The sequence below is a fragment of the Cupressus sempervirens genome, chromosome 10, assembly GCF_028749045.1.
Source record: "Cupressus sempervirens isolate cs-2001-9-10 chromosome 10, ASM2874904v1, whole genome shotgun sequence".
NCBI lineage: Eukaryota > Viridiplantae > Streptophyta > Pinopsida > Cupressales > Cupressaceae > Cupressus > Cupressus sempervirens.
In genome coordinates, this window is record NC_143127.1 from 77,645,498 (window position 1) to 77,661,184 (window position 15,687).

A 15,687-nucleotide genomic window follows, 5' to 3' on the forward strand; every position below is an offset into this window, starting at 1 on the left:
ATTTTATGAAAAATTTGGAAATACAAAACATTAAATAGTAAACCTTCTCTAATTGTGTAAAATTAAACAATTAGTCTTGCTTATAAAATATTTTTATATTTCAATACATTTCATTTTTTCTTATAGAAATGTGAGTTTTAATATAAAAATTAAATTCGTAGTTTCATTAATTAAAATATAATATATATTATTTTTTTATTATAACTATGATGCTATTTTGACTATTTGTTTTATTAAGAAAAATAATTATAGTTAATTCTCTCTCTCTCTCTCTCTCTCTCTCTCTCTCTCTCTCTCTCTCTCAGACACACAACTTATGTTGGTATCGGTCTATCTTACTATTTTATCTCTCTTCCTCTTCCTCCTCTATATTATCTATCCTTTTTTCCTCTGCATATATGTTTATGTTGTTATTGTTGTATACTGCTATTTATCTCTATCTATATCTCTATCCTAGTTTTTGTCCAGTGCTAATGATTAAAAATAGTGTGAGTTCCATTTGATAATCAAGATGTGAATAATACATAGTTGGGGGAGTTTTTCCAACTACTTATGGTTCTCTAGTCACATGCATGGTATGCTTAAACATATAATGTGATACTCCAAATGCTTCGTCACTTCTTCAAGTTCTATAATTAAAATATTCGTATGGATATCTTTCCTCATTGCAAATAATTTAAGTTGTCGATGTAGAAAGTGCAAATTTGTCTAAAACATATGTATTGATCGTAATATGATATTAAGTACTTAGTGCCATATTGGGGACTTTGGCCTCTTATTCTTGGGCTTAAATGCCCAAAGATATAATAATATAGCACGAGAACTTAACAAAAAAATATGAGCCATCCTATCAGATCACAAGCGCATTTCTAAGACGAGAATTTAACAACAAAATATGAGCAATCCTATCAGATCACAAGTGCATTTTCAAGCAAAAATTAATGCATTCACAATGTTAATTTAAATTCTCACTCATCTATACCTCTACAACCATTATGTGTTAGGCAGGAACTATGACGCATTGTGTCTCTTGTATTAAATATTGCCTTCAATATCTTCCACAATAATAATTTTATTAAATATTACCTTCAATATCTTCTTTAAAACAATAATAGGCTATTTCTTGTCTCCTATAACCATTCATAATGAATCAATACCTAGTCATTTAAAGAGAGGCCTTTTACAATCATTTGCATTTCTACCTAACTAATAGTTTGAGAATGGCTAATTCTTGGTGTCTCTAGGTCCCTTCATTTTCTTTTTCTACTGTTTGAGCTTTTTTTTTTGTTTAAATATAAGAAGTTACAGAGTTACTATGAAAATTAAAATCGAGTTCATTACACATATAACCATGGCTAAATTGTGTATTTTTAAACACACACACACACACACATAGATTGATGTATTAACATTTATTATTTTCTCCTCACTATGATGCGCATTTAATGCATTTTTTTTCACAAGACAGGGACTCTAGCTCTGTAGAGCTCTTGTTTCTAACAAAGATATTACTTCTTAAAGTTATCTTCATTTTAATTTAACTATTAAAAATTTATTATTTATTATTATTTATATTATTTATTAATCTTTGAATTTTAGTATAAATATATTTTTTGTAAACTAATTCTCTAAATCCAATTGTGTCCAACTGTGTAAGAAGAATACACCAATTTTGAATATTTTGCATGATAAATACATTTATTTATATGGTGAAGATAGGTGTATTATTAAGCATAATCAAATCATCATTCTTATATTAGGAAAGCATAATTTAGGTAAAAATTAATTATATTTCATACTCAAATAAATATTTATAGATGCAAAAATATCTTAGTTGAATCAATCTAATCTACTTAACTCTAATGTAGGAAAATTGATTTATTTCCATCACTTGTAATAAACATTCACTCTTCATTGTGTGGCCATCTCCTCTTGGTGTGTATTAGTGTATGTTGCAATAATTGTAACCCATAATCTCATTTTTCTTTGATCATAGGTTAAAAAAGAAATATTATTGCTCACCAAACTTCTACACTTGACATGCATGTAAACAAGATCTGTATGTATAGGATTAGGATTGTTGTCATTGCAAGGGTAAGGTTTTGCATCATACATTTTATTATGGTTAGGGTTACAATTTTGATTACGATTATGATTAAGGTTAGGTTTTAGGCTTTATTTGCTAATTTAGCTAATTTTATGGTTAAAGTTAGGGCTTTTATTATAGGTAGGATAATGGTTTCAATTTATGTGGTGACTAGGGTTAGGGGTGTAGTTACAATTTGGGCTTTGATTTTATTTAGAATTATAATTATGGTTAAGATCATACTTTGATATTTGCAATAAGATTCAAGGTTAAGGATTACGACAATAGAACATGATTATCTTCCTCATTGTTAAGTTAAATTTAATTGAGGTTTATGATGGATAGTAGCAAAAAATGGATTTTTTTTGCTTTCCATGCCAACCTCATTTGCTTTGTTTCATCCATCCATTTAAAACCCTTAAAGCTCATAAAAATAAAAGCTCAAATATCGCTGAATCCAAATAAACCCAATAAGTGTGTATGCTTTAAACTAAACAAATTACAAATAAGAACAATCTATGTATTCAAAACCCTAAATAAAATCTCTTTGGTTGTTTGAATAATGAATTAGCTCAAACATCAATGGTTCCATATGTGTTATTAGTTCCTTCCTTTTGCAGAAACTAATAGAATCTTGAGGTTCCATATTAGTTTCATTATCTAAAAATTTGAAGATATATTGATGTTTGCAAAAGTTATATTAATTTGCATATTTTTTGAAATTGAAAATAACAAGTTTTTGTAAATTGTATTGGCTCATGATAAAAAAGGCAATGAAAATTTTAATTTTCTCCAACAAAAATACAAATATTTTCTAACAATTCTATTAATGAATGCATTAATTACAACTTTATCTTTTCCACATTTGTGACAAGTGGATTAAAAAAAACAATCATTTTTATCTTTCACCTCACAAATGAATGTCTAATCAATATTAATTATCTCTTTCTATTTTCTTCAAATATAGAGTTAAATGTTTTATATTTATTATTTTAAATATATTAATTATTAGTTATACATTGATGTTTATTTTTGTAATTTATAAAATGTTATTCAAATATAGATATTTTAATCAAATATAAAGTGAAATATTTTATATTTCTTATTTTAAATACATTTATTTTTGAAGATAGTTTATGAAGAAGAAGTCATATGAATTTATAGAGTTAAATGTTTTTTAAGTTGTATAATTTAGATATTTTAATCAAATATAGAGTTAAATGTTTTATATTTCTTATTTTAAATATGTTTATTATTAGTTTTACATTGATGTTTATTTTTGTAATTTGTAAAATGTTTTTGAAATTAAAAGTGACCAAAAGCAAGGGGGTCAGCCCAGATACAATCAAAAAGCTGGTAACCAGCACATTCCAGCCAGTAACACCAACAGTCAAAAAATTAACTAAGCAAAGATCCAAAAGTTTGCAACCACGAACAAAGACCAGCAACTAAGCTAAAACCAAAAAGGAGACAAACTAACTACTAGATTTCCACACTGTCCAAAAAGGTACCCAAGCCAACCCAAGTCTTAATTATAGCTGATAACCAACAAAACCAATATTGCTAGTAAAGTATTAAAAGTCTTTGGATCCAAAGATCCCAATAACTGATAAGAACATGAAAAAACTTAGTTTTCTTTTTTCCCCTTCCCCTTTGCATGTAGTAGGATCTGGACCCAGTCATCATCAAGAAACTTGAAGAGCAACTTATGGTCCTCCATGTCCAAGCTCGCGTCCTCCTTTTCCTGTGCCAGCAATTGAAGGGTTGTTGCCGCAACATGGGTAACTTTAAGGCCGAATTTGGAGAAGGTGAAGACCCCCTCCTCTAAAGCTTTGACCCTTCTTTCCATATGCATGTATTGCTAGTCCATCACCTCAGTCCTATCTTTAGGCCCTACGTCTCCCTTTGCAACAACCTCCTTCATTTTTTGCACCTGTGATTTATCCTGCAAAACTCGTAGGTTAGAGGAAACCTTTGAATTCTCCTTAATAGGGGATGAAATGGTTATGGGGGAATTATACTTCTTGTTGTTCTCTTCACAAAAGGTAATAGGTTTGAGGAAGAAGCTAGCAGACACATGGGTGGTCTCAGTTTTCCCTGCTTTTCCATCAGACGCCTAGGTTTGAGTATCATCCACTGAATTGTTCTCAGAGTTAAAAATTTTCTCCCCCTCCTCATTACCATCATCCTTCTTGGAGTTGGGAATACCTTCCTCCTCCCTTCTATCACTGTTGTTGTCAGAGCTATCTTCTTCAACCTCCTCCACTGGGTATCTAAGGGACTTCTGTTTGTACCTAGCCTAGGATTGGACAAGCCTACCAGACCTCCTTCTAGGTTTACCCCCATTATCCTCCCCCAAATCCTCTCCAACAACCTCCACTAATTTTTCAATTTTAATCTTCTTGTTTCCCTTTTGTTCTAAGGCTATGTCAGATTTTTTCTTTTTCTTAGTTTCCTTACTAGGGAATGGCCTGGGGTGTGCATTTTTGTCCCTATACTTGAGCTCGGGGGGGAGTTCTGACCATGGCGTGGGTTTTCCACAACCACCTCTCTGGGGGGACACAATGCGAGGTGAAATTGATAAAGGCAAAAAATTAAGCCTTGATGAATTATGGTAAAATTTAAACCTTTACTCTTTTTTTCCCTAACATTAGCAACCATGTCTTCAAGAGAGTGCAGAAGAAAAAAAGGAATAGAAATGAAGTCCCTATTTCTAAAATGATTTAATAGAGGAAAATGGTAGTAATAGCATACACCAAACATGCCCTCCAGTGTCAGATACCTCATAAGGACGAGGCACACATCATCCCAGGGAGCGGGTAACTTATCTCTTTTAAACCCACCTCTGTAATGAATCGACTCCTCACCCTCCACAAAAAAGCTATTCTTGCTAGCCTCATCAGTAATTTTGGTAACTTTCCTCCATTTTTTTCCCTTCATGGAGAGGCCGATCGCCATGGCGATTACTTCCTCTGTGACTTGGAAGGTGATACCATTGATGGTAACCTTCCTATCATTCCAGCTATTCACAAACTTGTGCGTGCAATTCTCATCATATCCAGCCATCGACATTATGTAGGGCAAAAAACCCCCTTCCTTCAGTAAAAACTAGGTAGCCATTCTGTTCTTAAAGTTCTTAATTTTTGTTGGCTCCAACCGATTCAGGTCCCCTCCCATTTCAATTTCTCCAATTTCTGATTCCCCTTCTTCAAAAATACGCATTTGAACTTTTTCGGCTTCGATCTTTCTGCTACTACTATCCTTAACTCTTTTGAAAAAATGAAAAAAAAAGTGCAGACCCGTTTTGATGAGCTCCAAAATCCCATACCAAGTTATTATGGGATTTATGGATGTGAAAAATCATAATTTTCTCACCTCGACGATTTCTGACACCCTAATCAATAATATCTTTCGTACTTCCCTTTGGAGAGCAATTTGAAACTCGCAATGGGTTTCCATAATTATGAAAAGACATTTTTCTTAATTCATAATCACTCCACTTACCATTTGTACGACCACGTTTGCCCTTTACTTCCAAAATGCAATAGTTTAATTTAGCAATTAAAATCGTTGTCTTGCCAAATTTGGCCTTACTTTTAAAGTTTATAGACTTCATCTTGATTTTTTTCACCTTTTTCCTTGGATATCAACACCCTTAAATCTTTGTTGAGATCAGCTAAATTCTCTGAACACATGATTGCCATTGCATTAAACCCCATGGCAATTGCCGCATTTGCCACTTGATTGCCCTCCTTGTAGATGTGTTGCAGGTGGGCCATTTTCATTTCATTCAAGATTTGCTTAGTATCCAAGATGATATTTCTAATCTTCCATCTCGATCTAGCCTCCCCCTTAACCAAATCAATCACTAATTTGGAGTCCCCTTCTATTGTTAACTCCATAATTTGTCTTTCCCTAAAGAGTTGAAGACCCCATAATAATGCCATAGCCTTTGCCACATTATTGCTACCATTTGCCACCTTACCCACATAAACCAACAACACATCACCATTCTTGTCCCATAGCACACCTCTAGCAGCTCCAAATCCTCCTTTTGTAGCACAATCAAAGTTTAGTTTATACTGTATTATGGTGGGAGGTCTCCATTTTGTCTGTTGTCTCCTCCTCCTAGCTAAGTTATCAAAAAGGAAGAAATCCTCTTGACAACCCCAATTTTCAGCCACCAGGCCTTCATGTCTACCTAGCTCCTCCTTTGGTATTTTACATTTAGCCACTCTTAAATTTTCCTTTAACAATTTATTCATTATTCCAAAAACCACTTCCACTGTCTTACTTTCCTCCCTAAATATCCTGTTATTTCTTTCTTTCCATATATGCCAGCAAACATATGGTGGAATAATTTTCCATAAAAAAGCTAATCTTGGGTGGTAAAAGGGGCAATCCTAGCACTCCACAAACTGGCCAAAGTTATCCTTCATAACCCAAGCTACACCAAATCTTTCCCAAACCTTAGTCCAAATCCCTAAAGCAAACTGACATTCTATGAAAAGGTGGGAAATACTTTCTTCCTTTTCCTTACACAGACAACAACGGTTTGTTATATAGAACCCCCTTTTTTTCAAATTGCCAAGTGTTAAAATTTTGCCATGCTGTGCCATCCACCAAAACAAATTGATTTTAGGAATAAGGTTAGTAATTCATACCTTATGCTATAGAATTGGGCTAGGATCCTTACTGAACATGAAAGTATATGCATATTTTATAGTGAAGTTCCCATTTGGGGTTAAGTCCCAAGCCATAATATCCTCTTGAGGCAATAAGGGGAGTCTCTATTCTTTTATCAATTCTTCCAGTTCCTTCAAGAGAACAACATCCTCATGTGAGTAACCCTCCTTATGAAGCTTCTTCCACCTCCTCCCTTGATCAATATAGTCCCCAACTTTTCTCCCCTATATCCTCTTTGAGCAGTTCCATTAAACCACTATATTTACTCAAGGCCAACGGTTTCCCATCCATCTCCACCTGTCTTCCCAAAATTTGATATTGAAGCCATTCCCCACAATCCACCTCAATCCTTCTCTCAAAAAACCTCTATTCCTAACAATATTCTGCCAAATCTTTGAACCTCTAGGGAGGTCATTATTATATAGGTTCCACCTAAAGGAGGTATTAGACAAATATTTAGCCTTCATGATATTTCCCCATCCTGTGTTTCCTTCTGCTAGTCTCCAACCAATTTTTGTGAGGAGAGATTTATTAAGATCCTTCAGCCTTCTAACCCCTAACACCCCCTTAAATTTTGGTTTACACACCTCCTCCTAGTTGACTAGATTCAATTTATTTTTCTCCTCTGTCCTTGACCATAGAAAATTCCTTTGAATTCTCTCAATTTTCTCTGCCATGTTTTGGTTGATTTTGAAAATGGATAAGAAGTAGATAGGGATTCCCTAAAGAGAAGTAGTAAGCAGTTGTAATTTTCCAACATTCCTTAATATCTTCCCTTTCCAACTTGCAAGCTTCCTCTGAATTCTCTCCACAATCGTGTTCCAGAATTCATTAGTTACTTCCTTAGTAGTAAGGGGAAGACCTAGATAAGTGTCCGGGAGGAAAGTAGATTGGCAATCCAAGATTTTCCTAATCCTTCTTTGAAGCGAGGCTTCAATGTTAAAGAAATAAATCTTACTCTTATGGTAATTCACTCGTTGCCCTGAGCTTTCTTCATAATTGTGTAAAATCATCTTCCAAGCTTCTGCCTCCATAAGTGAAGATTCCCTAAATAGGAAGGTATCATCCACAAACTATTGTATAACCTTAGTTACAACATTAGTAACTGGTTTAACACCTTTAATACAACCCATGTTAACTAATTTAAAGAAAGACCTTCCTAAAACTTCAACTATCGTAATAAAAAGATAAGGAGAAAGTGGGTTGCCCTGTCTTAAGCCTTTCTCTGCATTCAAGTTACCCCAGGGGGAACCATTTAGCAGGACCGAATATTGTATTGAGCCCACCATCGTCATGATTAGGTTAATGATCCTATTACTAAATTATCATATTCTTTCTAGCACATCATGAAGGAAGTCCCAATTGACCTTATCATATGCTTTGGAAATGTCCAACTTGAATGCCATCCCAAGTTGCCTATTCTTTTCCATTGAATGGATAAACTCATGGGTGGTTATAATCGCATCCAGTATTTGTCTTCCTAGCACAAATCCCTTATGAGGACTTCCAATGATTCTTTCCAAGAAAGGCTTTAATCTATTCATTAAAACCTTGGCAAAGATCTTATAAATAGTATTACATAAACTTATAGGTCTAAAGTCAAGCAAGTTTAGAGGATTTGAACTTTTTGGAACTAAGGCAATAAAGGTCTTATTTATTCTCCTTAGTAGTTTACCTATTCTGAAAAAATCCCTAGTGGCCCAAATCACATCTTATTTAACCACCTCCTAGAAATGCTGGAAAAAGGCTTTCATAGAAAACATAACCCTTTTCACTTCCTCTTCTGTGATATTACCAAGGATCAGACTATTTTCCTCTTCTCCAAGAATCCTTGGGATTGAATTAATCAAACTTCTCTTGATAACTGGGTTCCTAGTAAAGTTGTCTTTCTCAAGCGCTTTACTAAAGTGTTCTACCACATGTTTACCCATCTCCTCCTGCTCTTTCAAAACCCTTCCCCCTACATCATTCAATCTTGATATAGTGTTTCTTCTTTTGTGGTTGGATGTTAACTTGTGAAAAAAAGTAGTATTTTTATCCCCTTCCTTTAGCCATTGGATTCTAGATCTTTGTTTCCAGAAGATTTCCTCCCTTTGAAGGATCCCTTTCCACTTCTTTCTATAGCTCCCTTCTTCCTGAATATCCTCCTCTGAATTATTCCCTTCTGCAATGACACCTTGGAGTTTTTTGAGCTTTTCCTCCACTTCACCTTTAATTTTAAATAAGTCACCAAATGAACTTTTAGCCCAGGCTCTGACATTCCTTTGAATATTATCAAGTTTCTAAGTAAGCCTGTACATCGCAGTACCATCTATCCTTATGTTCCACCAATCCTAAATTCTTTCTCTGAATTTCGGGTGAGACTCCCACATTATTTCATATCTGAAAGGTTTCTACCCCCCTTTAAAACCATCCTCGCAATGGAATACAATGAGGGAGTGGTCTGAAACCATTTGGGTGAGGTTCTCAAGATAGGAATTACCCATTCTGCTCCAATTCCCTAACACTAATCGTCTATCTAGCTTAACTTGGATAAGATCCTCTCCTTTCCTATTGTTAGTCCAAGTATATGGGTTTCCTCACAACTCCACATCCATCAAATCCAACTTCCTCATGAATTCATTAAGGTCTTGCAAGCTCTTCAGACATTCTTTGCTACCACCCAGCTTTTTTAAATGGTAAAGGGGAGTATTGAAATCATCTATACACATCCATTGCTCTTCCTTCATAGTTTCAGTAATCCTAGTTAGCTTATCATATGTTTCCTTCCTCCCAATTCTGCTATTAGAGGCATAGATATTGATCAACCTCCAACAATGACTATTAGATTGGAAATAGTTGATAAATTTTTTTTTTTCCTTCCAGACCTCATACCCCTTCATGGAGTTCAGGTTCCACATGGTGGCAATACCCCTCGAGGCTCCATCCGCATCCATTTGTAAGTACCCAACCCCTTGCCAGATATAACTTGCTATTTTAACAAAACTTGCACTAGACATTTTTGTTTCTTGTATTAGCACACAGTCAATTTTTTCTTGAAAAATAAATTGTTTGAGAGGATATTGCTTCTGAGAATTATTTAATCCCCTCATATTCCAGGAAAGGAATTTCATTTTTTACCTTTTGTTACTATCTCCAGTGTAAGTTGCTTACCACTGGCCACATCCCTAATAGTTTGCTTTGTCCTGGTTATTCTACTCGATGGTCTTCCAACTGTCTCTGAGGCACCTATATTTGGTTTTCTCCCCCCCCTCCTCTTCTTCTTCTGCACTTTCCATTCTCCATTATCCTCATCCTGAGGTGAAGAAAGGCTCATCTCCATATCCATCTTATCAATACTTGCCAGTACTTTCGCAGCAATCTCGACCTGAGAAGCTTTAACCATCCTCAAAGGGGTGCAAATTGTCTCCCTATTTTTACATCCCTTGGAAGGCATTATCAGCTGGCAATCCCCAACCTGTGTTGTAGAGGAGCCCGGGAGACAGTGGGATACCCCCATTTCCTTGGAAGGAGCATCCTGTTGGCCGTCCCCTTCCTGAGTTGTTGAGGAACCTAGGAGAGAGCGTGATACCTCAATTTCCCCTTCTTCCAATAATGCCTCCTCCGAAGACCTCTCCTTAGGTGAGCACAGAAGATCCTCCAGATATCTTTTGAAAGGGTATTCATCCGAGTCCTTCTTATCCTCCATAGTAATCCTCCCCCCAGGAATCAAACCATTTTCTTGAGTGGGGAGCATAGCGGAGAAAGCCTTAGAGGGTGTCTTTACTGCCTTCTCAGACACTTCAGAAGGTTCCCCCATGGTTTTAATAACAATCCCTAGTGAGCCCTCCTTCTGTTTATCTTTCTGTATTTTAGCCTTGCAATCCACTATAAGGTGGCCAAATTGCCCACACCTTTGGTAGTACAAACTTACATTCCCATACTCTATGGGTTGAACTCTCTCACCCCATTTAGTCTTCAACGTAACAACAATAGGTAGTGTTCTATTTAGCGCTACATTCACACAAAATCTAGCATAGACCAGCCTCGATTTTTGCATTGTCACTTTATTAGTAGTGACAAAATGACCGAAAGAATTCCCCACCCACCTTAATATCTTTTCATCCCAAAATTCCAGGGGGAGACGTAGTAATCTTACCCAGATAGGGGCAAGTTTGTTTAGCTCCAAGCTAGCATCAAAGCTCGGATGCCATCTAGTTAGAGCCAAACAACGCTTCTCAAAATACCAAGTCCTAGAGAGAACATTATTGAAATCCTCTTTCGTGGTAAATTTGAAATAGAATAGTCCACTAGGCATAGCAGAAACACTTACACTGCCTTTGACCTTCCACTTTTGATCCATTCATTTTTGTACCATTTCAATAGTAGGACGAAAAGCAACAAATTTGCCAACAGAACAAAGTTTGAGGCCATAAGTCACATTGTCCATAATACTATTAGGAAGTGCAATCACTGGGCCATCTTGACCACGAGTTATCTTGGGATTCTTTGTATTGAGACTCATCATTGGGGCACCCACAAGCGCACTCTTCCACCCAGACAAAGAACCAACATCCGACTTTTGGGCTCCCCACAACTGATAGCAAGCAGAGATTCCACCCCCCAAAGCAGCAATGTCATCACATGACATCCCATCCTCCAAAGTAGAATTGTCAACACAAGACATCCCATCAACACCAATGGACCCACAACCATTCAGCGGGTCAACCAAGTCTTTGCACACTGCAAGCACAAGTTGCAGGTCCGAGCATGGTGACGGATCTAGAGGCTTAGGGTCCGCCATCATTCAAAATTCAAAATGTAAAAGGGCGGCAAGATTGCAGACGAAGGGTGGCAAGATTGCAGACTTGTAATTTGTAAAATGTTATTTTTAAAGTTTATACTATATTTTACTAGCTATCTTACCAAGTTCAAATATAAAATTAAAAATGTTTTTTCTTATTTTATATATATTTCTTATTAGTTTTACATTGATGTGGCATGTTATATACATATACATACATAAATATTTTTACTCGTGTATGTATGGTTGGATGGATTTTAAGAAGACAACTCATATTTCATAAATTGAAAGTCAACAAATTAAATAAATAAAATGGAAAGAAGAGGCTCTATTCTAAATAAAAACTTTTAAACTAAACAAAATGAGTACACAAAAGCCCTATCTCCAGAGCAAGGACATGAAAATGGATAGGATGATTAAAAATATGTGTATTTGGATGCCTATTAACGATCTACTCTTCTATGGATAAAAGTAGTGTGATGAGAGGATCATATATTTTCTATCTGCAAACTTTGGATTATGAATTGTACAAAATTCCTTTTAAAACCATTACCATGAAATTTCAAATCCTTATAAAGCTGACACCATTGATTAATTGTTATAAAATAACTAAATTAGTTTCTTTTCATGAAATAGAGATACATAAATCAATGTTTGTAATTGATTCTTTTTCATGTACGCAAATAGTTCATTTCCATTGAGTTGTTGTAAGGAACATTTTTCAATGTAATTAATGCATGCAAATTGATTGGTCTTCAACACCTCTTTGATTTTTTTTTTAGAAATACAAGAGCAAAATTATAGTACTTCATAAACTATCAATTTTATCAAAAGCTAATGAGGGGTAAGAATACTTAAAAAAATGTCAATTTTATCAAAAGCTACTAAGGTGTAACAACTAGGTGAGAAATAATAAACAATCTAAACTAAAGTCATATGAAAACACAAGTCATTTAACCATAAAAACATGAAAGAAGAACTTTGGCGCATGCGCCCCTTTTTGTAAATTATTATCCAAACAAAATAAACCAAATACATTTCTGAATTGAACTTTAATATATCTTTAATGTACACATTGCACCTTAGGGTGCCATTGCTAGTTTTAATTCTCTATAGGAGGGATTATTGCATCTGATTAAATAAAAAAAATGGAGGACTAAAAGATTATTGGTTGGTCCATAGCGAAATTGAATGACTCACATCTTTGGGATTTTGACAGTGCATGTGCCCCTCAATTCTTGAAAATTGTTGAAGCGGTGGCCTTACTGGTTGGTAGCCAGCAGGGTTCGTGTCTTGGCTGGGCTATGTTGAAACCTCACCGGGAATATTCATCTTGGCTCGAGCTTTATTCTGAAAGCCTATTCCAAGGTTTTGAATGTGTATCGATTTAGGTTTGCCGTGAGAAATATTAGGACGGGCTATCCTTTGATTTCAGATTGCTTGTTATGGTTGTTGAGTGATTTAGCTTTGATTTCTTCTGCTGCAAAATCCCAGCGCGATTCATTTTGGTAGCTGTGTTAAATCTATCCGTATGCAGCCCTCACGGTAGAAGACATCGTGACGAAATAGATTACTGCCAATGTTTTGTGGTGACAGGAGCTGCATACTCGAGCTGGTTTCTCTTTTGCAAACCCAAGGACGCCTGAAGGAAGGGACATTTTCCGGGTATGTGTAAAGAACTGCCATACATTGATTTGAATTAAAATCAAAATATCGCAACAGCCGTGACATTGATGTATCAATTGATTTTGGTTCTGCTATATTCACTTAAGTGTGTCTGAATGCACTCATTTGTTAAAAACGCATATTACATGTATTGTTATCCAGTAAACAGCGAACTATGAGATTCAGAACATAGAACAAAGACATATTAATAAACAGGAGGAGTTTGCAAAGTGTTTGACGGAATTACGCTGACGGATATGATAATTTCTGAATTATGTTTGACCAAATGCTTGTTCAATGAATCGGTGTGTGTATGAAATTTGTTATCAGTTTCAGTAAGGATTCTTACATAAGAGCCAAGGTAAGTCATCTCAAAGCAGATCACAGAATGGACTGTCAGCAAGAATCGCAGAAAATGGGATTGCTTGAAAAGTCTCTAGAAACTCTCAAGTAGTGCAGTGGCTACCACAACCTGCAAACAGCAAATTTGGTGAAATCATGCACATAGAGACTCATAAATAAGGCACTTGCACTATTTTACAAAACGCCATGAGAGAATACAGTTCTCTAGCTTTCTTTTTATCACAGTTTATACACAAAATGGATTTCTGAAGAGGCTTTAAGAAACTTTCATTCAAATGCAGTCGATGGGTGCAGAGCCAAGTACCACGACCTTTGCCAACTTCCTTCCGGCCTAAGCCAATATGGAAGCTTTGGAACATTGTATGGTATCCAAAGAAGCACAGCAAATTTTGTATGATGCCATAGTAGCAAGTGCTCTACTGGGCCTTTGCGTGAAATGTGGAGGCTACCTGCTAACTGCTTGATCGGACGCCTCAAAGAAATGTAGTCTCATCACATATTCATGACTGCCAAATATGTATTGAGATGGGTTTTCAAAACAACTTTAGAAACATTTAATTCAATACAATGTGTGGATTCCTCTTTGCGGAGGAGACATAGAAACTGTTCTCAACGTTGTAGTTACAATGATTTACGGTAGACATGCATACAAAATGTAGAATCGTGGGCCATACATGATAATTGTTTGGCGAATGAAGCAAAGACATGTTGTCACATGTAATTATCTATAACCGTGCCTGCTAAGTGTCTTCTTGTAATTAATTATGTTTTCATTTGTGTTTGTAAACTTGTTGTGTAGTTGTTTCTCTTCTATATCTTTCTTTTGTCAACTTTGGTCTTGGATTTTGTGTCCAAGGTTACGTCTTCTCACACCATCCACATCTTTTTATTCTTTCTAGTATGTCATTTACTCATGTTTTCTGCTTGCACTTCTTTATCACGATGATGGACCATAGAGTATGATCCTAAACAGTGATGCAAAAAAGAAAGACACAATTGACTCCAAAAGCTTAAAATTATAAAAAGATATAATTCAATAAATTATTATGAAGTAATTGGTAAATATTTGCTTAATATTAATAGACACCGAGAGGTTAGTATATGCAAAAGAATGGAATGATGTTTCCTTAGGAAACGATTGTAAAGAATAAAAACTTTCTATTTTAGCTAGTAGAAAATTAATAGTTATCTACAACAATGTTACTTGGGGACACATCCCCAGTATATTTTCAGCTGTCCCTGCCTTGTAAACGTCTCAGAGACTTGGGGACACCTAGGGGACTTTCACATTGACTTCTAGAGCAAATTAGACTTTAACTCATAAAGTAACAAAAAATTGGCATATGAATTCTGCTGATTCTTATATTTTAAGGTTCTATATGTATAAGTACATGCTTTATCCATGTTTTCATATAAATATTTTAAAATTCATCTATATATTTTAATTTCCCCCATTGCTATATAGTTGTCTCCATTTTCCGTCCCTCCCTGTCTCCAAAATCAGCAAAAGTTTTTGCCGTCCTGAAAACCCGTCCTGCTGTCCCTTGCTGTCCCCATCTCAGAAACTTGGGGGAACATAGATCTACAACCTAACTAAATATTAGAAACATTCTAATATTTACAATAAATCACAAATAGATAACCATTAACTAATAATAGAAGCTATTTATTATTGTAATACTCTCCCTTAATGCCTAATCTATCCACAACACCAAGCGGTCCTCTGAATTTGACAAACTTATCCATTGTAAGGCTTGGTGAGAATGTCTGCAGTCTGATCCGTTGTAGGAATATACTGCAAGTCTATTGTCTCATCTTCAACTAGCTGTCATATGTAGTGACAATGAACATCTACATGCTTGGTTCATTCATGGAATACTGGATTCCGTGCTAATTTGATAACGCCTTTGTTATCAACAAACAAATGTGGTCGGTCCTGCTGGTGACATCTGCATATCCCCAAGCATCCAACGAAGCCAAACAACTTCATAACTTGCTTTATTTATCCCTCTGTAGTCAACCTTTGTAGAGGAGAGAGAAACTGCCTGTTGCTTCTTACTGGTCCATGTGATGGCATTGGATCCCAAACTGAACACATCCTAAA

General features: G+C 35.5%; 1 protein-coding gene across 3 annotated transcripts in view; it reads left to right on the plus strand.

Annotated features, from left to right (window-relative positions):
• Window positions 1-12,691: 12,691 nt before the first annotated feature.
• The window catches only part of LIP2 (lipoyltransferase 2), a 62,235-nt gene continuing 59,239 nt past the window's right edge, over window positions 12,692-15,687 (plus strand). The window contains exons 1-2 of one of the 3 annotated variants that reach the window (XM_089805500.1): window positions 12,693-12,923; window positions 13,050-13,220. The gene's annotated coding sequence lies outside the window, so the exon portion shown is untranslated. Of the gene's footprint in view, window positions 13,221-15,687 lie in introns of all 3 variants that reach the window. The other 2 variants (XM_089805501.1, XM_089805499.1) reach the window with 2 other exon arrangements.